This window comes from Hyla sarda, unplaced genomic scaffold (genome assembly GCF_029499605.1).
Source record: "Hyla sarda isolate aHylSar1 unplaced genomic scaffold, aHylSar1.hap1 scaffold_1838, whole genome shotgun sequence".
Taxonomy (NCBI): domain Eukaryota; kingdom Metazoa; phylum Chordata; class Amphibia; order Anura; family Hylidae; genus Hyla; species Hyla sarda.
In genome coordinates, this window is record NW_026608486.1 from 41014 (window position 1) to 66809 (window position 25796).

A 25796-nucleotide genomic window follows, 5' to 3' on the forward strand; every position below is an offset into this window, starting at 1 on the left:
CTTATTTTGTCAATTAGGAACATTCAGCACCCACCCGCTATCAAGGCAGCTGCCTATCATGTCATGCCCTACCTGCACAGGTGTGCTGGCTACTCAAATGATCCAATTAAGGAGGCCATTTAGTCAGCAGCAGCAGAAGTCCTGTGCCTGGACGCTCCAACAGGGGCCAGACACAAACAGAAGCAGAAGCAGCAGAAGCAGCAGCAGCACCACCTTTTGTTTTTTGGCTGCAGCAGCAGCAAGGCCCACAGGGCTGGCTAGCTGGCTAGCCAGCAAGCAGGTAGCAATGAAAGTAGGAATCTTTCTTTTTAACCCTGTAAGGGGGTGGTGCACTGTACCCGAAGATACTGCCATATCGGGTCAATGCATAGGGCGACGGAAGCAAGCTTCGAAATCGGCCCCCGTTCTCAAAAATCCATTTAATATATGGTCCCCAGATAGGGGACGTATCAGATATTAAACTGATAAGAACAGATACTACACTTGATCTTAGCCAAAAGGCCGAGAAGCGATAACCGTGAAAGGGGCGGGCCCAACAAGGTCCCCTTCATGGGCACTATCACTGCTTGCTGTCAGGGAGGCTGCCAGACAATTTTCCATGCACACTCTGGGCTGGGGGGCAGTCAACCACCAGTACACACAGCAGAACCTAAACCCATACCATTATTGCTAAGCAGCAAGACAGGGGCCCATTGCACTCCCACGGGGCCTTTTTAAATGCAATCCATAACCCGGATTTGCCAGGAACCCTTCTTACTCCTCCTACTTGCATGTGACACTGGGCTTAGGATCTGCATAGGAAACACACACACAAGCACACACCTACCTTTGTTGCCTGCAGATGCCTCCTTGGCTGTCCCCAAACGGTATCAAACCAACACCCACGGGAAGCTGTAAGCATAGAGGACATGCCTGCACCCCATTGGACTTACCTGTGTGGGTTAAATCCGGGTTATTTGACAACCTATGGCGGTGATGGTTCTGCTCAGGCAGAGCAGTGCTGATGCTCCTCATAAAGCTGTCGCTGCTGTGAAGGTTCTAGGTGACATCACAAATCCCTATGGTTACATACACAACAAAGCTGGGTTGTTGTTGTTTACACTCTGCAAGGCCTGTGGAAGTGAGTGACATCATAGCACTGTAGTTCTGAGGGTTCTAGATGGATGCAACAATCTCCTGTTGCTTCTATGAAGGCCATAATAGACGACATCACCAAACAGCTCCATAGTCACATACACAGCAAAGGAGAGATGTTGTTTACACCTAGTGATGTCAGTGGTATTGAGTGACATCACAGCACAGTGCTAAGGCTCCTGGGCCTGGACACAGCAGCGGCTGCAATATCTCAACGGAGAATACGTTTATATATATGTGTGTGTGTGCGCGTATATATATATATATATATATATATATATATATATATATATTTCTCCGCCGAAATCACTTTTAAACCCATTTCCACCTTTTTTTCCCTTCTCTTCCTCTTACTTTTTTTTCACGTTTTTTTACGTTTTTCTCCTTTTCGCCTCTTTTCTGGGCGTATTATTCTTCTTTTTCTTCTTTTTTTTCGTCTAATGCATACCCCATCAGTGCAGCAATGCTTATTCAATACCGCCAGCAGATGGAGACACTGGGGGATAATTTTCTAAGGATTTATACTGATTTTTCCTGTCTGAATTTGTCGCACAGAAAGTTGCAGGCCAAATATGTGTGACATTTCTGCGACTTTAGCTTCTAGAGCATTTTTACAACATTATACATAGGTGCTGAATACATAAAAAGCGACTGTTCAGCGACAGACAAGTCGCATCGGCTGAAAGTAGGCCAGAATGTCAGTCCATGTTGGAGCAGGTTTAGATACAGTCTAAAGTATAGATCTCAAAGTCTGTGCACAGAATTTAGCAAGGGCCTCGCACCTTCTGATGCATCAGGTAGGTGCACAATAGCATAGCCTAACCCTCTGTACTTTGGTCTATATTGATGCGGGACATAGACAGCCAGCTGATGACCAATCCATTAGTGCAATGGATGGCTGGAAGCATTTGTCTTTGCCTTTGCAATACCACAGAAGCAATGCATGGTCAATGTACAGCAATGACACACCTGTGTGAACAGCCAGGAGACCCCCCCCCCCATGTTATGTTACATAGTTACATAGTTAGTACGGTCGAAAAAAGACATATGTCCATCACGTTCAACCAGGGAATTAAGGGGTAGGGGTGTGGCGCGATATTGGGGAAGGGATGAGATTTTATATTTCTTCATAAGCATTAATCTTATTTTGTCAATTAGGAACATTCAGCACCCACCCGCTATCAAGGCAGCTGCCTATCATGTCATGCCCTACCTGCACAGGTGTGCTGGCTACTCAAATGATCCAATTAAGGAGGCCATTTAGTCAGCAGCAGCAGAAGTCCTGTGCCTGGACGCTCCAACAGGGGCCAGACACAAGCAGAAGCAGAAGCAGCAGAAGCAGCAGCAGCACCACCTTTTGTTTTTTGGCTGCAGCAGCAGCAAGGCCCACAGGGCTGGCTAGCTGGCTAGCCAGCAAGCAGGTAGCAATGAAAGTAGGAATCTTTCTTTTTAACCCTGTAAGGGGGTGGTGCACTGTACCCGAAGATACTGCCATATCGGGTCAATGCATAGGGCGACGGAAGCAAGCTTCGAAATCGGCCCCCGTTCTCAAAAATCCATTTAATATATGGTCCCCAGATAGGGGACGTATCAGATATTAAACTGATAAGAACAGATACTACACTTGATCTTAGCCAAAAGGCCGAGAAGCGATAACCGTGAAAGGGGCGGGCCCAACAAGGTCCCCTTCATGGGCACTATCACTGCTTGCTGTCAGGGAGGCTGCCAGACAATTTTCCATGCACACTCTGGGCTGGGGGGCAGTCAACCACCAGTACACACAGCAGAACCTAAACCCATACCATTATTGCTAAGCAGCAAGACAGGGGCCCATTGCACTCCCACGGGGCCTTTTTAAATGCAATCCATAACCCGGATTTGCCAGGAACCCTTCTTACTCCTCCTACTTGCATGTGACACTGGGCTTAGGATCTGCATAGGAAACACACACACAAGCACACACCTACCTTTGTTGCCTGCAGATGCCTCCTTGGCTGTCCCCAAACGGTATCAAACCAACACCCACGGGAAGCTGTAAGCATAGAGGACATGCCTGCACCCCATTGGACTTACCTGTGTGGGTTAAATCCGGGTTATTTGACAACCTATGGCGGTGATGGTTCTGCTCAGGCAGAGCAGTGCTGATGCTCCTCATAAAGCTGTCGCTGCTGTGAAGGTTCTAGGTGACATCACAAATCCCTATGGTTACATACACAACAAAGCTGGGTTGTTGTTGTTTACACTCTGCAAGGCCTGTGGAAGTGAGTGACATCATAGCACTGTAGTTCTGAGGGTTCTAGATGGATGCAACAATCTCCTGTTGCTTCTATGAAGGCCATAATAGACGACATCACCAAACAGCTCCATAGTCACATACACAGCAAAGGAGAGATGTTGTTTACACCTAGTGATGTCAGTGGTATTGAGTGACATCACAGCACAGTGCTAAGGCTCCTGGGCCTGGACACAGCAGCGGCTGCAATATCTCAACGGAGAATACGTTTATATATATGTGTGTGTGTGCGCGTATATATATATATATATATATATATATATATATATATATATATTTCTCCGCCGAAATCACTTTTAAACCCATTTCCACCTTTTTTTCCCTTCTCTTCCTCTTACTTTTTTTTCACGTTTTTTTACGTTTTTCTCCTTTTCGCCTCTTTTCTGGGCGTATTATTCTTCTTTTTCTTCTTTTTTTTCGTCTAATGCATACCCCATCAGTGCAGCAATGCTTATTCAATACCGCCAGCAGATGGAGACACTGGGGGATAATTTTCTAAGGATTTATACTGATTTTTCCTGTCTGAATTTGTCGCACAGAAAGTTGCAGGCCAAATATGTGTGACATTTCTGCGACTTTAGCTTCTAGAGCATTTTTACAACATTATACATAGGTGCTGAATACATAAAAAGCGACTGTTCAGCGACAGACAAGTCGCATCGGCTGAAAGTAGGCCAGAATGTCAGTCCATGTTGGAGCAGGTTTAGATACAGTCTAAAGTATAGATCTCAAAGTCTGTGCACAGAATTTAGCAAGGGCCTCGCACCTTCTGATGCATCAGGTAGGTGCACAATAGCATAGCCTAACCCTCTGTACTTTGGTCTATATTGATGCGGGACATAGACAGCCAGCTGATGACCAATCCATTAGTGCAATGGATGGCTGGAAGCATTTGTCTTTGCCTTTGCAATACCACAGAAGCAATGCATGGTCAATGTACAGCAATGACACACCTGTGTGAACAGCCAGGAGACCCCCCCCCCCCATGTTATGTTACATAGTTACATAGTTAGTACGGTCGAAAAAAGACATATGTCCATCACGTTCAACCAGGGAATTAAGGGGTAGGGGTGTGGCGCGATATTGGGGAAGGGATGAGATTTTATATTTCTTCATAAGCATTAATCTTATTTTGTCAATTAGGAACATTCAGCACCCACCCGCTATCAAGGCAGCTGCCTATCATGTCATGCCCTACCTGCACAGGTGTGCTGGCTACTCAAATGATCCAATTAAGGAGGCCATTTAGTCAGCAGCAGCAGAAGTCCTGTGCCTGGACGCTCCAACAGGGGCCAGACACAAGCAGAAGCAGAAGCAGCAGAAGCAGCAGCAGCACCACCTTTTGTTTTTTGGCTGCAGCAGCAGCAAGGCCCACAGGGCTGGCTAGCTGGCTAGCCAGCAAGCAGGTAGCAATGAAAGTAGGAATCTTTCTTTTTAACCCTGTAAGGGGGTGGTGCACTGTACCCGAAGATACTGCCATATCGGGTCAATGCATAGGGCGACGGAAGCAAGCTTCGAAATCGGCCCCCGTTCTCAAAAATCCATTTAATATATGGTCCCCAGATAGGGGACGTATCAGATATTAAACTGATAAGAACAGATACTACACTTGATCTTAGCCAAAAGGCCGAGAAGCGATAACCGTGAAAGGGGCGGGCCCAACAAGGTCCCCTTCATGGGCACTATCACTGCTTGCTGTCAGGGAGGCTGCCAGACAATTTTCCATGCACACTCTGGGCTGGGGGGCAGTCAACCACCAGTACACACAGCAGAACCTAAACCCATACCATTATTGCTAAGCAGCAAGACAGGGGCCCATTGCACTCCCACGGGGCCTTTTTAAATGCAATCCATAACCCGGATTTGCCAGGAACCCTTCTTACTCCTCCTACTTGCATGTGACACTGGGCTTAGGATCTGCATAGGAAACACACACACAAGCACACACCTACCTTTGTTGCCTGCAGATGCCTCCTTGGCTGTCCCCAAACGGTATCAAACCAACACCCACGGGAAGCTGTAAGCATAGAGGACATGCCTGCACCCCATTGGACTTACCTGTGTGGGTTAAATCCGGGTTATTTGACAACCTATGGCGGTGATGGTTCTGCTCAGGCAGAGCAGTGCTGATGCTCCTCATAAAGCTGTCGCTGCTGTGAAGGTTCTAGGTGACATCACAAATCCCTATGGTTACATACACAACAAAGCTGGGTTGTTGTTGTTTACACTCTGCAAGGCCTGTGGAAGTGAGTGACATCATAGCACTGTAGTTCTGAGGGTTCTAGATGGATGCAACAATCTCCTGTTGCTTCTATGAAGGCCATAATAGACGACATCACCAAACAGCTCCATAGTCACATACACAGCAAAGGAGAGATGTTGTTTACACCTAGTGATGTCAGTGGTATTGAGTGACATCACAGCACAGTGCTAAGGCTCCTGGGCCTGGACACAGCAGCGGCTGCAATATCTCAACGGAGAATACGTTTATATATATGTGTGTGTGTGCGCGTATATATATATATATATATATATATATATATATATATATATATATTTCTCCGCCGAAATCACTTTTAAACCCATTTCCACCTTTTTTTCCCTTCTCTTCCTCTTACTTTTTTTTCACGTTTTTTTACGTTTTTCTCCTTTTCGCCTCTTTTCTGGGCGTATTATTCTTCTTTTTCTTCTTTTTTTTCGTCTAATGCATACCCCATCAGTGCAGCAATGCTTATTCAATACCGCCAGCAGATGGAGACACTGGGGGATAATTTTCTAAGGATTTATACTGATTTTTCCTGTCTGAATTTGTCGCACAGAAAGTTGCAGGCCAAATATGTGTGACATTTCTGCGACTTTAGCTTCTAGAGCATTTTTACAACATTATACAAGGTGCTGAATACATAAAAAGCGACTGTTCAGCGACAGACAAGTCGCATCGGCTGAAAGTAGGCCAGAATGTCAGTCCATGTTGGAGCAGGTTTAGATACAGTCTAAAGTATAGATCTCAAAGTCTGTGCACAGAATTTAGCAAGGGCCTCGCACCTTCTGATGCATCAGGTAGGTGCACAATAGCATAGCCTAACCCTCTGTACTTTGGTCTATATTGATGCGGGACATAGACAGCCAGCTGATGACCAATCCATTAGTGCAATGGATGGCTGGAAGCATTTGTCTTTGCCTTTGCAATACCACAGAAGCAATGCATGGTCAATGTACAGCAATGACACACCTGTGTGAACAGCCAGGAGACCCCCCCCCCCCATGTTATGTTACATAGTTACATAGTTAGTACGGTCGAAAAAAGACATATGTCCATCACGTTCAACCAGGGAATTAAGGGGTAGGGGTGTGGCGCGATATTGGGGAAGGGATGAGATTTTATATTTCTTCATAAGCATTAATCTTATTTTGTCAATTAGGAACATTCAGCACCCACCCGCTATCAAGGCAGCTGCCTATCATGTCATGCCCTACCTGCACAGGTGTGCTGGCTACTCAAATGATCCAATTAAGGAGGCCATTTAGTCAGCAGCAGCAGAAGTCCTGTGCCTGGACGCTCCAACAGGGGCCAGACACAAGCAGAAGCAGAAGCAGCAGAAGCAGCAGCAGCACCACCTTTTGTTTTTTGGCTGCAGCAGCAGCAAGGCCCACAGGGCTGGCTAGCTGGCTAGCCAGCAAGCAGGTAGCAATGAAAGTAGGAATCTTTCTTTTTAACCCTGTAAGGGGGTGGTGCACTGTACCCGAAGATACTGCCATATCGGGTCAATGCATAGGGCGACGGAAGCAAGCTTCGAAATCGGCCCCCGTTCTCAAAAATCCATTTAATATATGGTCCCCAGATAGGGGACGTATCAGATATTAAACTGATAAGAACAGATACTACACTTGATCTTAGCCAAAAGGCCGAGAAGCGATAACCGTGAAAGGGGCGGGCCCAACAAGGTCCCCTTCATGGGCACTATCACTGCTTGCTGTCAGGGAGGCTGCCAGACAATTTTCCATGCACACTCTGGGCTGGGGGGCAGTCAACCACCAGTACACACAGCAGAACCTAAACCCATACCATTATTGCTAAGCAGCAAGACAGGGGCCCATTGCACTCCCACGGGGCCTTTTTAAATGCAATCCATAACCCGGATTTGCCAGGAACCCTTCTTACTCCTCCTACTTGCATGTGACACTGGGCTTAGGATCTGCATAGGAAACACACACACAAGCACACACCTACCTTTGTTGCCTGCAGATGCCTCCTTGGCTGTCCCCAAACGGTATCAAACCAACACCCACGGGAAGCTGTAAGCATAGAGGACATGCCTGCACCCCATTGGACTTACCTGTGTGGGTTAAATCCGGGTTATTTGACAACCTATGGCGGTGATGGTTCTGCTCAGGCAGAGCAGTGCTGATGCTCCTCATAAAGCTGTCGCTGCTGTGAAGGTTCTAGGTGACATCACAAATCCCTATGGTTACATACACAACAAAGCTGGGTTGTTGTTGTTTACACTCTGCAAGGCCTGTGGAAGTGAGTGACATCATAGCACTGTAGTTCTGAGGGTTCTAGATGGATGCAACAATCTCCTGTTGCTTCTATGAAGGCCATAATAGACGACATCACCAAACAGCTCCATAGTCACATACACAGCAAAGGAGAGATGTTGTTTACACCTAGTGATGTCAGTGGTATTGAGTGACATCACAGCACAGTGCTAAGGCTCCTGGGCCTGGACACAGCAGCGGCTGCAATATCTCAACGGAGAATACGTTTATATATATGTGTGTGTGTGCGCGTATATATATATATATATATATATATATATATATATATATATATTTCTCCGCCGAAATCACTTTTAAACCCATTTCCACCTTTTTTTCCCTTCTCTTCCTCTTACTTTTTTTTCACGTTTTTTTACGTTTTTCTCCTTTTCGCCTCTTTTCTGGGCGTATTATTCTTCTTTTTCTTCTTTTTTTTCGTCTAATGCATACCCCATCAGTGCAGCAATGCTTATTCAATACCGCCAGCAGATGGAGACACTGGGGGATAATTTTCTAAGGATTTATACTGATTTTTCCTGTCTGAATTTGTCGCACAGAAAGTTGCAGGCCAAATATGTGTGACATTTCTGCGACTTTAGCTTCTAGAGCATTTTTACAACATTATACATAGGTGCTGAATACATAAAAAGCGACTGTTCAGCGACAGACAAGTCGCATCGGCTGAAAGTAGGCCAGAATGTCAGTCCATGTTGGAGCAGGTTTAGATACAGTCTAAAGTATAGATCTCAAAGTCTGTGCACAGAATTTAGCAAGGGCCTCGCACCTTCTGATGCATCAGGTAGGTGCACAATAGCATAGCCTAACCCTCTGTACTTTGGTCTATATTGATGCGGGACATAGACAGCCAGCTGATGACCAATCCATTAGTGCAATGGATGGCTGGAAGCATTTGTCTTTGCCTTTGCAATACCACAGAAGCAATGCATGGTCAATGTACAGCAATGACACACCTGTGTGAACAGCCAGGAGACCCCCCCCCCCCATGTTATGTTACATAGTTACATAGTTAGTACGGTCGAAAAAAGACATATGTCCATCACGTTCAACCAGGGAATTAAGGGGTAGGGGTGTGGCGCGATATTGGGGAAGGGATGAGATTTTATATTTCTTCATAAGCATTAATCTTATTTTGTCAATTAGGAACATTCAGCACCCACCCGCTATCAAGGCAGCTGCCTATCATGTCATGCCCTACCTGCACAGGTGTGCTGGCTACTCAAATGATCCAATTAAGGAGGCCATTTAGTCAGCAGCAGCAGAAGTCCTGTGCCTGGACGCTCCAACAGGGGCCAGACACAAGCAGAAGCAGAAGCAGCAGAAGCAGCAGCAGCACCACCTTTTGTTTTTTGGCTGCAGCAGCAGCAAGGCCCACAGGGCTGGCTAGCTGGCTAGCCAGCAAGCAGGTAGCAATGAAAGTAGGAATCTTTCTTTTTAACCCTGTAAGGGGGTGGTGCACTGTACCCGAAGATACTGCCATATCGGGTCAATGCATAGGGCGACGGAAGCAAGCTTCGAAATCGGCCCCCGTTCTCAAAAATCCATTTAATATATGGTCCCCAGATAGGGGACGTATCAGATATTAAACTGATAAGAACAGATACTACACTTGATCTTAGCCAAAAGGCCGAGAAGCGATAACCGTGAAAGGGGCGGGCCCAACAAGGTCCCCTTCATGGGCACTATCACTGCTTGCTGTCAGGGAGGCTGCCAGACAATTTTCCATGCACACTCTGGGCTGGGGGGCAGTCAACCACCAGTACACACAGCAGAACCTAAACCCATACCATTATTGCTAAGCAGCAAGACAGGGGCCCATTGCACTCCCACGGGGCCTTTTTAAATGCAATCCATAACCCGGATTTGCCAGGAACCCTTCTTACTCCTCCTACTTGCATGTGACACTGGGCTTAGGATCTGCATAGGAAACACACACACAAGCACACACCTACCTTTGTTGCCTGCAGATGCCTCCTTGGCTGTCCCCAAACGGTATCAAACCAACACCCACGGGAAGCTGTAAGCATAGAGGACATGCCTGCACCCCATTGGACTTACCTGTGTGGGTTAAATCCGGGTTATTTGACAACCTATGGCGGTGATGGTTCTGCTCAGGCAGAGCAGTGCTGATGCTCCTCATAAAGCTGTCGCTGCTGTGAAGGTTCTAGGTGACATCACAAATCCCTATGGTTACATACACAACAAAGCTGGGTTGTTGTTGTTTACACTCTGCAAGGCCTGTGGAAGTGAGTGACATCATAGCACTGTAGTTCTGAGGGTTCTAGATGGATGCAACAATCTCCTGTTGCTTCTATGAAGGCCATAATAGACGACATCACCAAACAGCTCCATAGTCACATACACAGCAAAGGAGAGATGTTGTTTACACCTAGTGATGTCAGTGGTATTGAGTGACATCACAGCACAGTGCTAAGGCTCCTGGGCCTGGACACAGCAGCGGCTGCAATATCTCAACGGAGAATACGTTTATATATATGTGTGTGTGTGCGCGTATATATATATATATATATATATATATATATATATATATATATATATTTCTCCGCCGAAATCACTTTTAAACCCATTTCCACCTTTTTTTCCCTTCTCTTCCTCTTACTTTTTTTTCACGTTTTTTTACGTTTTTCTCCTTTTCGCCTCTTTTCTGGGCGTATTATTCTTCTTTTTCTTCTTTTTTTTCGTCTAATGCATACCCCATCAGTGCAGCAATGCTTATTCAATACCGCCAGCAGATGGAGACACTGGGGGATAATTTTCTAAGGATTTATACTGATTTTTCCTGTCTGAATTTGTCGCACAGAAAGTTGCAGGCCAAATATGTGTGACATTTCTGCGACTTTAGCTTCTAGAGCATTTTTACAACATTATACATAGGTGCTGAATACATAAAAAGCGACTGTTCAGCGACAGACAAGTCGCATCGGCTGAAAGTAGGCCAGAATGTCAGTCCATGTTGGAGCAGGTTTAGATACAGTCTAAAGTATAGATCTCAAAGTCTGTGCACAGAATTTAGCAAGGGCCTCGCACCTTCTGATGCATCAGGTAGGTGCACAATAGCATAGCCTAACCCTCTGTACTTTGGTCTATATTGATGCGGGACATAGACAGCCAGCTGATGACCAATCCATTAGTGCAATGGATGGCTGGAAGCATTTGTCTTTGCCTTTGCAATACCACAGAAGCAATGCATGGTCAATGTACAGCAATGACACACCTGTGTGAACAGCCAGGAGACCCCCCCCCCCATGTTATGTTACATAGTTACATAGTTAGTACGGTCGAAAAAAGACATATGTCCATCACGTTCAACCAGGGAATTAAGGGGTAGGGGTGTGGCGCGATATTGGGGAAGGGATGAGATTTTATATTTCTTCATAAGCATTAATCTTATTTTGTCAATTAGGAACATTCAGCACCCACCCGCTATCAAGGCAGCTGCCTATCATGTCATGCCCTACCTGCACAGGTGTGCTGGCTACTCAAATGATCCAATTAAGGAGGCCATTTAGTCAGCAGCAGCAGAAGTCCTGTGCCTGGACGCTCCAACAGGGGCCAGACACAAGCAGAAGCAGAAGCAGCAGAAGCAGCAGCAGCACCACCTTTTGTTTTTTGGCTGCAGCAGCAGCAAGGCCCACAGGGCTGGCTAGCTGGCTAGCCAGCAAGCAGGTAGCAATGAAAGTAGGAATCTTTCTTTTTAACCCTGTAAGGGGGTGGTGCACTGTACCCGAAGATACTGCCATATCGGGTCAATGCATAGGGCGACGGAAGCAAGCTTCGAAATCGGCCCCCGTTCTCAAAAATCCATTTAATATATGGTCCCCAGATAGGGGACGTATCAGATATTAAACTGATAAGAACAGATTTTTTTTTTTTTAACTTGGCTACCCCTGAGGGGTATCTTTTTATTTAGAATTCATAACATTTTACAAAGTGCATTACGATTTATAAATATAATTTTTTTTCAATAAAAACAAATTTTGATAATAAAATCACATATAACAATAAACGTTCACATAAATACAATCATAATACACTTAAAATGGGCACTTGGTGGCTTTACAAAAGGGCGTTCCATTCATTAAAATACCATTTTCTAGCTAATAAAGGATAATATTTCTTGTCTAATAAAAAGTACTGGTACATATCACTAAAACAAAGAGCTAAAACATCATTCACAGATAAAATCTCATGTTTAAAAAGTAAAATGTTTCTGGCATTCCATAGAGCTGCTTTAACACAGTTTATGATCTTCCATGCCATTGTCTCTTGAGTCCGTATTGGGCATTCCAGACATCCATAAAAAACAGCTGCAGAGTTTAAGTCCTTTATTTCTGTTATCTTCTTCACCAGAGGGAGTATTTTAGTCCATATCCTTTTTGCATAAAAACAAGTCCAGAAAAGGTGGTACACGGTCTCGGGTTCCTGGCAGCCCTCCCTCGGGCATACTGCAGTGTTGGCCATCCTTCTTCGGTGCTGGAATGCCCGGCATGGAAGACACTCGTGTATGCAGCTCCAGGCCAGATCTTTCTGTGAATTAAAAAGATAAATCATATTTGCCATCTTCCATATTTTCCTGCATTTCTCTTCATTAAAATTATTCACAGGGGTAATAAAACCACTTTCTTTAATATATTTTAACATTTTTTTGCTATTAGTTACTTCATTAATACTTTTTCCGTCAAAGTTGTACAAGTTGAAAATTTTCTCTAAAATCTTGTATTGTTGGGGAAGATTAAAAGCATAAGGACAGCTTAAAACAGTTTTAAACCACCCATTCCTCCTCATAAAAAAACCTGTATTAAAACGGATAAAATATGACCAGTAACTATCCTTAAAAAGTGTGCTAACACACATGCTAAAAAACTTGGTAAAAAGGAACGCCCTGATGTCGGGGAAGTCCTTTCCACCCATACCTTTTGGCATCATGACGATCTCTCTTCTCAATTTTTCACTCTTGGAGCTCCATAAAAAGGTAAAACATGCTTTAATAATTTTATTTAAAATCATTTCGGGGGGTGGAAAGACCATGCCAAGATACAATAAAATGGGTAAAATCACCATCTTTGTAACTAAAACCTTCCCCTCCATCGTTAGCTTTCTCATGTTCCACATACAAATTTTTGTGTTTATTTTTTGAGCCACCAAGTCCCAGCTATTAAAACCATTGTTTGACTCACTGAATGAGACCCCTAAAATCTGCACAGACTCAGACACAGGAATGGGTAAATCCCTTAAAAACAGTCCTCCTATATTTAAAACACTGCTTTTATTAAAATTTACCTTAAAACCGGAGGCACAACAAAAAAATTCAACTTGCTTTAGGGCTTTTTGAAGCGATGGGGTGTCCCTTCCAAGCACTGCCACATCGTCCATGTACCCCACTACTTTAGCCTCTAGTCCCCCTCCTCCCGGCAGGGGGACCCCTCTTATTTGCTTATCTCTCCTCAAGGTGCATAGTAGAGGCTCAAGCGCACATATGAAAAGTAGTGGGGACAAAGGACACCCCTGCTTCACTCCGGAATTTAAAATCACATCCTGTGTCTTAAAACCGTTAACTAAAATCTTGCTTGTGCAGTTTTTATAAAAGGCCTTAAGAGACAATAAAAAGCCTTCAGGTATACCCATTTTCTCTAAAACCTTAAAAAGAAAAAAATGTGACACTCTGTCAAAAGCCTTCTCGAAGTCTAAGGATAAAATGGCTAGTTTTCCGTTTCTAGACTTTGTGTCACTAATCACATCTTTTAAAAGGTTAAGATTTTCCCATATGCTCCTCCCAGGCACCCCACAGACCTGATTTGAATGGATTATTTTCTCTATTACACTTTTTAATCTATTTGCGCACAGTTTTGCCATCACTTTGTAGTCACAGTTGAGGAGGGTGATTGGTCTCCAGTTCTTTAGATCTGACCGGTCTCCCTTTTTGAACAGCAGGGAGACATCACCCTTCCTCCATGAACCTGGGAGGGCTTTTGTTTTAAAAACTTCTGTAAAAAGGGAAAAAAGGTCATCTTTTAAAACACCATAAAAAATGACATAAAACTCAATGGGTATACCGTCAGGACCAGGCACCTTACCGGATTTAAAACTCCTGATCGTCTCTAAAACCTCCTGTTCCGAGATCTCCCTCTGTAAAAGAGACTGGGACACAGGGTCTAAAACATTGGTAATCTCCTTCAATGAGTCATTCATAAAATCAATATCAATATTTTTTGTATTAAAAAGATCCGCATAAAATGAATGTACCCTTTTTAAAATACCCTGTACATCTTTTTCTCCTTGTATATTATCAATTAAAACCTTTTTATCCGTTACTTTCTTAAAAAAGTACCTGGAGCAGGTCTCGTTCTCTTCAAGGTGCTTTATTTTGGATCTGAAAATTATCTCTTTTCCCTTCTGCTCCAGGCACTGTTTTATTTCTTTTTTTAAGTCAGTAATTTCTCTATAAACCTCTATACCATTGTCTCTGAATTTGTACAGGGTTTGCAGACGGGTATTTAGAAGGGAGTAAAACTCACGCTTCTCTTTAGCTCTAGAGATCCCTACTCTAATAAAAAACTCTTTTATTTTTATTTTCATTTTCTCCCACCATATACTGATGGGAGTGTTAGGATCTCTTACCCGTCTGCAGTCCTTGTAGAAGTTGATAAAATCGGATAAAACCTGCGGATCTTCTAAAAGGGATACATTCATCTTCCAGGCATTCCTCCCAGTCTTTTTTCTAAAATCACTCTTCACCTTAAAAGATAAAAGTTTGTGATCAGAAAAAACATTGGTTAAAACATCACACTTAAAAGGCAGTACTTGATAAGAACAGAAGATAAAATCGATCCTGGAGCTGCAGTTTGCGTTGCTCCAGGTCACACCGTCTCTTTCTGGTAAAATACTATTGCATTTCTTAAAAACATCAGTAAGTCTAAAATCAATAATCATATTTTTTAACATAGAAGATGTTTTATCATAGTTTCTACTTACTGAATTGGTAAAACGGTGCTCCCCCCTTAAAATACAATTAAAATCACCTGCTAAAATAAGAGGTTCAGAATCATTGATAAAAAGGGGTAAAATCTCTAACATCCGTGCTCTATCATTTTTATTGGGTGAACCATAAAAATTTAAAAACTGCCATTTAATACCATCAATAAAAGCTTTAACCAATAAAATTCTGCCTGGTAAAATCTCATGAATAAAATCAATAAAAGCATTTCCTTTAAAAAGTATGGCGACCCCTGCTGATCTGGATTCGTTAGATCCAGACCAGACTGATGGACCGTGTACCCAATCTTTTTTATACTTTTCATAATTTAAACTATGCGGGATGCCGCACTCCTGCAGGAAAACCACAGAAGCAGCAAAAATAGACAAGTAGTTAAAAAGGGCAACCCGTTTCGCTCGTGAACTTATACTTCTTACATTCATAGACAATCCGGACAACTCAGCCATTGGAGATGTAAAAAAAAGGGAGGCTCAGATAACAAACTAAAAACCAGATTGCGCACTGGAGCTCTCGTTACCCCCCACCTCTGACTCTACCGTACACATAGAGGAAGCCGGAGAGGAACCACCATCGCTCGAGCAGCCCCCCTCTTCCAAGACCACAGGTGTATAGACGGAGTACATTGGTAAGAACAGCTTCTGGGCTCCATTCTCTTTTTCGGCGTCCACCTCTTGCCCCTCCATAGGGGTCGGGTGCGTACTTAGGTCCGTTTCCGGGACCTCGGAGATGGTCACCCCTGAAACCTCCTCCTGGCTGGGAGGAGGAGGGGTATCCACCGCTGGGACCTGTGGAGGAGCTTCACTTGGAGCCCCCGTCACGACAGGAACTTCCATCTGCTCCTCCTGGACCACCTCCGAGTCCGGACGCCCTTTGGAGCCCCTTCGTCTTTTCACCTTTGCTACTCCGTCCGGGTTTTCACACTCAGGGGGACCCCGAGCAGGAGGACCTTCCGGGGTGGAATCGGGCACCTCTCGCTCTTCCACCTTCTCTGAGGTATCTGCCCGATCCCCTCTCGCATTTCTCTTCCCCGGCCTCCTCTCATTTGGGGTCCCCCTTTCCACCTGTGCCTCTTTCTCCTGGGGTTCTTTTGGGGGGGCCGTGGTCTCCATCTCACAGCTTACCTCTTCTTGTGGGGGGTGCTCCTCCTCTCTGGCTTTTCCCCAGGCTGGTCTCCGGACGTCTCTCTTGGGTTGCCCTTGCTGTTCTGTGGTTTTTTTTGGTCTGTGGGGACAGAAAGCATACACGTGACCAAAGTGACGGCAAAAATTACATCTCAAACCCTTATCACATTTTTCTGTTTCATGTTGCATGCTTCCACATTTCTTACAGGAACTTTCACAATTTTCCTTTATGTGCCCATAACGTTGGCACCTTCTGCAGAAGTTTGGCATTCCCGCAAAAAAGAGGTCGCCACACACATTGTTTAATTTAAAACGAGCAGGCGGTAATAGTATCCCCCCTGGGAGGGTGGGGTCTTTGTTGCACGTGACTTGATATCGCCATTTTGAGGTCCAGACACCACAGTCGTTCATGATTTTTCCTCTGAACTCCACCTTTTTAAAGTAGGCTGCCAGGAACCCATCGATCTCTCTCTGATTTACAAAAGGGGAGTACATCTTCACGACAATCAACTTGGTTTCATCTAGGACGTGCTCGACAATTTGGATACCCTTAAGCCTCGGATCATCTTGCTTTGGAATTTTCATTACTGCATCTAAGAATACGCCTTCCCCTATAAAAGTGCAGTCGTAGATCCTCCGCTTAGGGTAATCCTGGATGGCCAAAATCTCTCGCTTACGAACATTAAGAATCTTGTCGAGCACGTCCTCTATCACGAACCTCATGCCACGTGCATCCGCCGCATCACCTGTGAGAATGACCCGCACAGTGTGTTTAATCCGGGCATAAGCCGGTACCGAACCAGGATCTAGATCTTCATCCATGGTTCATTCGTGTTTTGGTCTGGTTCTCTCCGCTCCAACCAACCAGCCAATTCGCTCAAACCTCTCTCCACCCAAAGGCTTTGAGAGGCGATCGCAACCCGTTACCCTGGGACTAAGCCCTCTCCCCAATAGCAACAAGTGGGTGAAGCCCAGGCAATAAACCTGGGCGATCCCACAAGGCCGAGGAGAGGGGTACCCGAGTACCTTCTGACCAGATCTCCTGTATTACTACACTTGATCTTAGCCAAAAGGCCGAGAAGCGATAACCGTGAAAGGGGCGGGCCCAACAAGGTCCCCTTCATGGGCACTATCACTGCTTGCTGTCAGGGAGGCTGCCAGACAATTTTCCATGCACACTCTGGGCTGGGGGGCAGTCAACCACCAGTACACACAGCAGAACCTAAACCCATACCATTATTGCTAAGCAGCAAGACAGGGGCCCATTGCACTCCCACGGGGCCTTTTTAAATGCAATCCATAACCCGGATTTGCCAGGAACCCTTCTTACTCCTCCTACTTGCATGTGACACTGGGCTTAGGATCTGCATAGGAAACACACACACAAGCACACACCTACCTTTGTTGCCTGCAGATGCCTCCTTGGCTGTCCCCAAACGGTATCAAACCAACACCCACGGGAAGCTGTAAGCATAGAGGACATGCCTGCACCCCATTGGACTTACCTGTGTGGGTTAAATCCGGGTTATTTGACAACCTATGGCGGTGATGGTTCTGCTCAGGCAGAGCAGTGCTGATGCTCCTCATAAAGCTGTCGCTGCTGTGAAGGTTCTAGGTGACATCACAAATCCCTATGGTTACATACACAACAAAGCTGGGTTGTTGTTGTTTACACTCTGCAAGGCCTGTGGAAGTGAGTGACATCATAGCACTGTAGTTCTGAGGGTTCTAGATGGATGCAACAATCTCCTGTTGCTTCTATGAAGGCCATAATAGACGACATCACCAAACAGCTCCATAGTCACATACACAGCAAAGGAGAGATGTTGTTTACACCTAGTGATGTCAGTGGTATTGAGTGACATCACAGCACAGTGCTAAGGCTCCTGGGCCTGGACACAGCAGCGGCTGCAATATCTCAACGGAGAATACGTTTATATATATGTGTGTGTGTGCGCGTATATATATATATATATATATATATATATATATATTTCTCCGCCGAAATCACTTTTAAACCCATTTCCACCTTTTTTTCCCTTCTCTTCCTCTTACTTTTTTTTCACGTTTTTTTACGTTTTTCTCCTTTTCGCCTCTTTTCTGGGCGTATTATTCTTCTTTTTCTTCTTTTTTTTCGTCTAATGCATACCCCATCAGTGCAGCAATGCTTATTCAATACCGCCAGCAGATGGAGACACTGGGGGATAATTTTCTAAGGATTTATACTGATTTTTCCTGTCTGAATTTGTCGCACAGAAAGTTGCAGGCCAAATATGTGTGACATTTCTGCGACTTTAGCTTCTAGAGCATTTTTACAACATTATACATAGGTGCTGAATACATAAAAAGCGACTGTTCAGCGACAGACAAGTCGCATCGGCTGAAAGTAGGCCAGAATGTCAGTCCATGTTGGAGCAGGTTTAGATACAGTCTAAAGTATAGATCTCAAAGTCTGTGCACAGAATTTAGCAAGGGCCTCGCACCTTCTGATGCATCAGGTAGGTGCACAATAGCATAGCCTAACCCTCTGTACTTTGGTCTATATTGATGCGGGACATAGACAGCCAGCTGATGACCAATCCATTAGTGCAATGGATGGCTGGAAGCATTTGTCTTTGCCTTTGCAATACCACAGAAGCAATGCATGGTCAATGTACAGCAATGACACACCTGTGTGAACAGCCAGGAGACCCCCCCCCCCATGTTATGTTACATAGTTACATAGTTAGTACGGTCGAAAAAAGACATATGTCCATCACGTTCAACCAGGGAATTAAGGGGTAGGGGTGTGGCGCGATATTGGGGAAGGGATGAGATTTTATATTTCTTCATAAGCATTAATCTTATTTTGTCAATTAGGAACATTCAGCACCCACCCGCTATCAAGGCAGCTGCCTATCATGTCATGCCCTACCTGCACAGGTGTGCTGGCTACTCAAATGATCCAATTAAGGAGGCCATTTAGTCAGCAGCAGCAGAAGTCCTGTGCCTGGACGCTCCAACAGGGGCCAGACACAAGCAGAAGCAGAAGCAGCAGAAGCAGCAGCAGCACCACCTTTTGTTTTTTGGCTGCAGCAGCAGCAAGGCCCACAGGGCTGGCTAGCTGGCTAGCCAGCAAGCAGGTAGCAATGAAAGTAGGAATCTTTCTTTTTAACCCTGTAAGGGGGTGGTGCACTGTACCCGAAGATACTGCCATATCGGGTCAATGCATAGGGCGACGGAAGCAAGCTTCGAAATCGGCCCCCGTTCTCAAAAATCCATTTAATATATGGTCCCCAGATAGGGGACGTATCAGATATTAAACTGATAAGAACAGATACTACACTTGATCTTAGCCAAAAGGCCGAGAAGCGATAACCGTGAAAGGGGCGGGCCCAACAAGGTCCCCTTCATGGGCACTATCACTGCTTGCTGTCAGGGAGGCTGCCAGACAATTTTCCATGCACACTCTGGGCTGGGGGGCAGTCAACCACCAGTACACACAGCAGAACCTAAACCCATACCATTATTGCTAAGCAGCAAGACAGGGGCCCATTGCACTCCCACGGGGCCTTTTTAAATGCAATCCATAACCCGGATTTGCCAGGAACCCTTCTTACTCCTCCTACTTGCATGTGACACTGGGCTTAGGATCTGCATAGGAAACACACACACAAGCACACACCTACCTTTGTTGCCTGCAGATGCCTCCTTGGCTGTCCCCAAACGGTATCAAACCAACACCCACGGGAAGCTGTAAGCATAGAGGACATGCCTGCACCCCATTGGACTTACCTGTGTGGGTTAAATCCGGGTTATTTGACAACCTATGGCGGTGATGGTTCTGCTCAGGCAGAGCAGTGCTGATGCTCCTCATAAAGCTGTCGCTGCTGTGAAGGTTCTAGGTGACATCACAAATCCCTATGGTTACATACACAACAAAGCTGGGTTGTTGTTGTTTACACTCTGCAAGGCCTGTGGAAGTGAGTGACATCATAGCACTGTAGTTCTGAGGGTTCTAGATGGATGCAACAATCTCCTGTTGCTTCTATGAAGGCCATAATAGACGACATCACCAAACAGCTCCATAGTCACATACACAGCAAAGGAGAGATGTTGTTTACACCTAGTGATGTCAGTGGTATTGAGTGACATCACAGCACAGTGCTAAGGCTCCTGGGCCTGGACACAGCAGCGGCTGCAATATCTCAACGGAGAATACGTTTATATATATGTGTGTGTGTGCGCGTATATATATATATATATATATATATATATATATATATATATATATTTCTCCGCCGAAATCACTTTTAAACCCATTTCCACCTTTTTTTCCCTTCTCTTCCTCTTACTTTTTTTTCACGTTTTTTTACGTTTTTCTCCTTTTCGCCTCTTTTCTGGGCGTATTATTCTTCTTTTTCTTCTTTTTTTTCGTCTAATGCATACCCCATCAGTGCAGCAATGCTTATTCAATACCGCCAGCAGATGGAGACACTGGGGGATAATTTTCTAAGGATTTATACTGATTTTTCCTGTCTGAATTTGTCGCACAGAAAGTTGCAGGCCAAATATGTGTGACATTTCTGCGACTTTAGCTTCTAGAGCATTTTTACAACATTATACATAGGTGCTGAATACATAAAAAGCGACTGTTCAGCGACAGACAAGTCGCATCGGCTGAAAGTAGGCCAGAATGTCAGTCCATGTTGGAGCAGGTTTAGATACAGTCTAAAGTATAGATCTCAAAGTCTGTGCACAGAATTTAGCAAGGGCCTCGCACCTTCTGATGCATCAGGTAGGTGCACAATAGCATAGCCTAACCCTCTGTACTTTGGTCTATATTGATGCGGGACATAGACAGCCAGCTGATGACCAATCCATTAGTGCAATGGATGGCTGGAAGCATTTGTCTTTGCCTTTGCAATACCACAGAAGCAATGCATGGTCAATGTACAGCAATGACACACCTGTGTGAACAGCCAGGAGACCCCCCCCCCCATGTTATGTTACATAGTTACATAGTTAGTACGGTCGAAAAAAGACATATGTCCATCACGTTCAACCAGGGAATTAAGGGGTAGGGGTGTGGCGCGATATTGGGGAAGGGATGAGATTTTATATTTCTTCATAAGCATTAATCTTATTTTGTCAATTAGGAACATTCAGCACCCACCCGCTATCAAGGCAGCTGCCTATCATGTCATGCCCTACCTGCACAGGTGTGCTGGCTACTCAAATGATCCAATTAAGGAGGCCATTTAGTCAGCAGCAGCAGAAGTCCTGTGCCTGGACGCTCCAACAGGGGCCAGACACAAGCAGAAGCAGAAGCAGCAGAAGCAGCAGCAGCACCACCTTTTGTTTTTTGGCTGCAGCAGCAGCAAGGCCCACAGGGCTGGCTAGCTGGCTAGCCAGCAAGCAGGTAGCAATGAAAGTAGGAATCTTTCTTTTTAACCCTGTAAGGGGGTGGTGCACTGTACCCGAAGATACTGCCATATCGGGTCAATGCATAGGGCGACGGAAGCAAGCTTCGAAATCGGCCCCCGTTCTCAAAAATCCATTTAATATATGGTCCCCAGATAGGGGACGTATCAGATATTAAACTGATAAGAACAGATACTACACTTGATCTTAGCCAAAAGGCCGAGAAGCGATAACCGTGAAAGGGGCGGGCCCAACAAGGTCCCCTTCATGGGCACTATCACTGCTTGCTGTCAGGGAGGCTGCCAGACAATTTTCCATGCACACTCTGGGCTGGGGGGCAGTCAACCACCAGTACACACAGCAGAACCTAAACCCATACCATTATTGCTAAGCAGCAAGACAGGGGCCCATTGCACTCCCACGGGGCCTTTTTAAATGCAATCCATAACCCGGATTTGCCAGGAACCCTTCTTACTCCTCCTACTTGCATGTGACACTGGGCTTAGGATCTGCATAGGAAACACACACACAAGCACACACCTACCTTTGTTGCCTGCAGATGCCTCCTTGGCTGTCCCCAAACGGTATCAAACCAACACCCACGGGAAGCTGTAAGCATAGAGGACATGCCTGCACCCCATTGGACTTACCTGTGTGGGTTAAATCCGGGTTATTTGACAACCTATGGCGGTGATGGTTCTGCTCAGGCAGAGCAGTGCTGATGCTCCTCATAAAGCTGTCGCTGCTGTGAAGGTTCTAGGTGACATCACAAATCCCTATGGTTACATACACAACAAAGCTGGGTTGTTGTTGTTTACACTCTGCAAGGCCTGTGGAAGTGAGTGACATCATAGCACTGTAGTTCTGAGGGTTCTAGATGGATGCAACAATCTCCTGTTGCTTCTATGAAGGCCATAATAGACGACATCACCAAACAGCTCCATAGTCACATACACAGCAAAGGAGAGATGTTGTTTACACCTAGTGATGTCAGTGGTATTGAGTGACATCACAGCACAGTGCTAAGGCTCCTGGGCCTGGACACAGCAGCGGCTGCAATATCTCAACGGAGAATACGTTTATATATATGTGTGTGTGTGCGCGTATATATATATATATATATATATATATATATATATATATATATATTTCTCCGCCGAAATCACTTTTAAACCCATTTCCACCTTTTTTTCCCTTCTCTTCCTCTTACTTTTTTTTCACGTTTTTTTACGTTTTTCTCCTTTTCGCCTCTTTTCTGGGCGTATTATTCTTCTTTTTCTTCTTTTTTTTCGTCTAATGCATACCCCATCAGTGCAGCAATGCTTATTCAATACCGCCAGCAGATGGAGACACTGGGGGATAATTTTCTAAGGATTTATACTGATTTTTCCTGTCTGAATTTGTCGCACAGAAAGTTGCAGGCCAAATATGTGTGACATTTCTGCGACTTTAGCTTCTAGAGCATTTTTACAACATTATACATAGGTGCTGAATACATAAAAAGCGACTGTTCAGCGACAGACAAGTCGCATCGGCTGAAAGTAGGCCAGAATGTCAGTCCATGTTGGAGCAGGTTTAGATACAGTCTAAAGTATAGATCTCAAAGTCTGTGCACAGAATTTAGCAAGGGCCTCGCACCTTCTGATGCATCAGGTAGGTGCACAATAGCATAGCCTAACCCTCTGTACTTTGGTCTATATTGATGCGGGACATAGACAGCCAGCTGATGACCAATCCATTAGTGCAATGGATGGCTGGAAGCATTTGTCTTTGCCTTTGCAATACCACAGAAGCAATGCATGGTCAATGTACAGCAATGACACACCTGTGTGAACAGCCAGGAGACCCCCCCCCCCCATGTTATGTTACATAGTTACATAGTTAGTACGGTCGAAAAAAGACATATGTCCATCACGTTCAACCAGGGAATTAAGGGGTAGGGGTGTGGCGCGATATTGGGGAAGGGATGAGATTTTATATTTCTTCATAAGCATTAATCTTATTTTGTCAATTAGGAACATTCAGCACCCACCCGCTATCAAGGCAGCTGCCTATCATGTCATGCCCTACCTGCACAGGTGTGCTGGCTACTCAAATGATCCAATTAAGGAGGCCATTTAGTCAGCAGCAGCAGAAGTCCTGTGCCTGGACGCTCCAACAGGGGCCAGACACAAGCAGAAGCAGAAGCAGCAGAAGCAGCAGCAGCACCACCTTTTGTTTTTTGGCTGCAGCAGCAGCAAGGCCCACAGGGCTGGCTAGCTGGCTAGCCAGCAAGCAGGTAGCAATGAAAGTAGGAATCTTTCTTTTTAACCCTGTAAGGGGGTGGTGCACTGTACCCGAAGATACTGCCATATCGGGTCAATGCATAGGGCGACGGAAGCAAGCTTCGAAATCGGCCCCCGTTCTCAAAAATCCATTTAATATATGGTCCCCAGATAGGGGACGTATCAGATATTAAACTGATAAGAACAGATACTACACTTGATCTTAGCCAAAAGGCCGAGAAGCGATAACCGTGAAAGGGGCGGGCCCAACAAGGTCCCCTTCATGGGCACTATCACTGCTTGCTGTCAGGGAGGCTGCCAGACAATTTTCCATGCACACTCTGGGCTGGGGGGCAGTCAACCACCAGTACACACAGCAGAACCTAAACCCATACCATTATTGCTAAGCAGCAAGACAGGGGCCCATTGCACTCCCACGGGGCCTTTTTAAATGCAATCCATAACCCGGATTTGCCAGGAACCCTTCTTACTCCTCTACTTGCATGTGACACTGGCTTAGGATCTGCATAGGAAACACACACACAAGCACACACCTACCTTTGTTGCCTGCAGATGCCTCCTTGGCTGTCCCCAAACGGTATCAAACCAACACCCACGGGAAGCTGTAAGCATAGAGGACATGCCTGCACCCCATTGGACTTACCTGTGTGGGTTAAATCCGGGTTATTTGACAACCTATGGCGGTGATGGTTCTGCTCAGGCAGAGCAGTGCTGATGCTCCTCATAAAGCTGTCGCTGCTGTGAAGGTTCTAGGTGACATCACAAATCCCTATGGTTACATACACAACAAAGCTGGGTTGTTGTTGTTTACACTCTGCAAGGCCTGTGGAAGTGAGTGACATCATAGCACTGTAGTTCTGAGGGTTCTAGATGGATGCAACAATCTCCTGTTGCTTCTATGAAGGCCATAATAGACGACATCACCAAACAGCTCCATAGTCACATACACAGCAAAGGAGAGATGTTGTTTACACCTAGTGATGTCAGTGGTATGAGTGACATCACAGCACAGTGCTAAGGCTCCTGGGCCTGGACACAGCAGCGGCTGCAATATCTCAACGGAGAATACGTTTATATATATGTGTGTGTGTGCGCGTATATATATATATATATATATATATATATATATATATATATATATATATTTCTCCGCCGAATCACTTTTAAACCCATTTCCACCTTTTTTTCCCTTCTCTTCCTCTTACTTTTTTTCACGTTTTTTTACGTTTTTCTCCTTTTCGCCTCTTTTCTGGGCGTATTATTCTTCTTTTTCTTCTTTTTTTCGTCTAATGCATACCCCATCAGTGCAGCAATGCTTATTCAATACCGCCAGCAGATGGAGACACTGGGGGATAATTTTCTAAGGATTTATACTGATTTTTCCTGTCTGAATTTGTCGCACAGAAAGTTGCAGGCCAAATATGTGTGACATTTCTGCGACTTTAGCTTCTAGAGCATTTTTACAACATTATACATAGGTGCTGATACATAAAAAGCGACTGTTCAGCGACAGACAAGTCGCATCGGCTGAAAGTAGGCCAGAATGTCAGTCCATGTTGGAGCAGGTTTAGATACAGTCTAAAGTATAGATCTCAAAGTCTGTGCACAGAATTTAGCAAGGGCCTCGCACCTTCTGATGCATCAGGTAGGTGCACAATAGCATAGCCTAACCCTCTGTACTTTGGTCTATATTGATGCGGGACATAGACAGCCAGCTGATGACCATCCATTAGTGCAATGGATGGCTGGAAGCATTTGTCTTTGCCTTTGCAATACCACAGAAGCAATGCATGGTCAATGTACAGCAATGACACACCTGTGTGAACAGCCAGGAGACCCCCCCCCCCCATGTTATGTTACATAGTTACATAGTTAGTACGGTCGAAAAAAGACATATGTCCATCACGTTCAACCAGGGAATTAAGGGGTAGGGGTGTGGCGCGATATTGGGGAAGGGATGAGATTTTATATTTCTTCATAAGCATTAA

At 45.1% G+C, this 25796-nt stretch overlaps 9 non-coding genes and 1 pseudogene across 9 annotated transcripts; all 10 read right to left on the reverse strand.

Annotated features, from left to right (window-relative positions):
• Positions 1-322: 322 nt before the first annotated feature.
• Positions 323-513, reverse strand: LOC130314596 (U2 spliceosomal RNA). Its single transcript, XR_008862252.1, has one exon. It is a non-coding gene; the product is annotated as a U2 spliceosomal RNA (small nuclear RNA).
• A 2084-nt stretch (positions 514-2597) lies between these two features.
• Positions 2598-2788, reverse strand: LOC130314598 (U2 spliceosomal RNA). Its single transcript, XR_008862254.1, has one exon. It is a non-coding gene; the product is annotated as a U2 spliceosomal RNA (small nuclear RNA).
• Positions 2789-4875: 2087 nt separating this feature from the next.
• On the reverse strand, positions 4876-5066 carry LOC130314599 (U2 spliceosomal RNA). Its single transcript, XR_008862255.1, has one exon. It is a non-coding gene; the product is annotated as a U2 spliceosomal RNA (small nuclear RNA).
• A 2088-nt stretch (positions 5067-7154) lies between these two features.
• Positions 7155-7345, reverse strand: LOC130314601 (U2 spliceosomal RNA). The gene has a single exon (XR_008862256.1). It is a non-coding gene; the product is annotated as a U2 spliceosomal RNA (small nuclear RNA).
• Positions 7346-9432: 2087 nt separating this feature from the next.
• Positions 9433-9623, reverse strand: LOC130314602 (U2 spliceosomal RNA). The gene has a single exon (XR_008862257.1). It is a non-coding gene; the product is annotated as a U2 spliceosomal RNA (small nuclear RNA).
• A 2090-nt stretch (positions 9624-11713) lies between these two features.
• On the reverse strand, positions 11714-11903 carry LOC130314608 (U2 spliceosomal RNA). The gene has a single exon (XR_008862262.1). It is a non-coding gene; the product is annotated as a U2 spliceosomal RNA (small nuclear RNA).
• A 5170-nt stretch (positions 11904-17073) lies between these two features.
• On the reverse strand, positions 17074-17206 carry LOC130314610 (U2 spliceosomal RNA; annotated as a pseudogene).
• A 2078-nt stretch (positions 17207-19284) lies between these two features.
• On the reverse strand, positions 19285-19475 carry LOC130314603 (U2 spliceosomal RNA). The gene has a single exon (XR_008862258.1). It is a non-coding gene; the product is annotated as a U2 spliceosomal RNA (small nuclear RNA).
• Positions 19476-21563: 2088 nt separating this feature from the next.
• On the reverse strand, positions 21564-21754 carry LOC130314604 (U2 spliceosomal RNA). The gene has a single exon (XR_008862259.1). It is a non-coding gene; the product is annotated as a U2 spliceosomal RNA (small nuclear RNA).
• A 2089-nt stretch (positions 21755-23843) lies between these two features.
• LOC130314605 (U2 spliceosomal RNA) lies at positions 23844-24034 on the reverse strand. Its single transcript, XR_008862260.1, has one exon. It is a non-coding gene; the product is annotated as a U2 spliceosomal RNA (small nuclear RNA).
• Positions 24035-25796: the final 1762 nt, after the last annotated feature.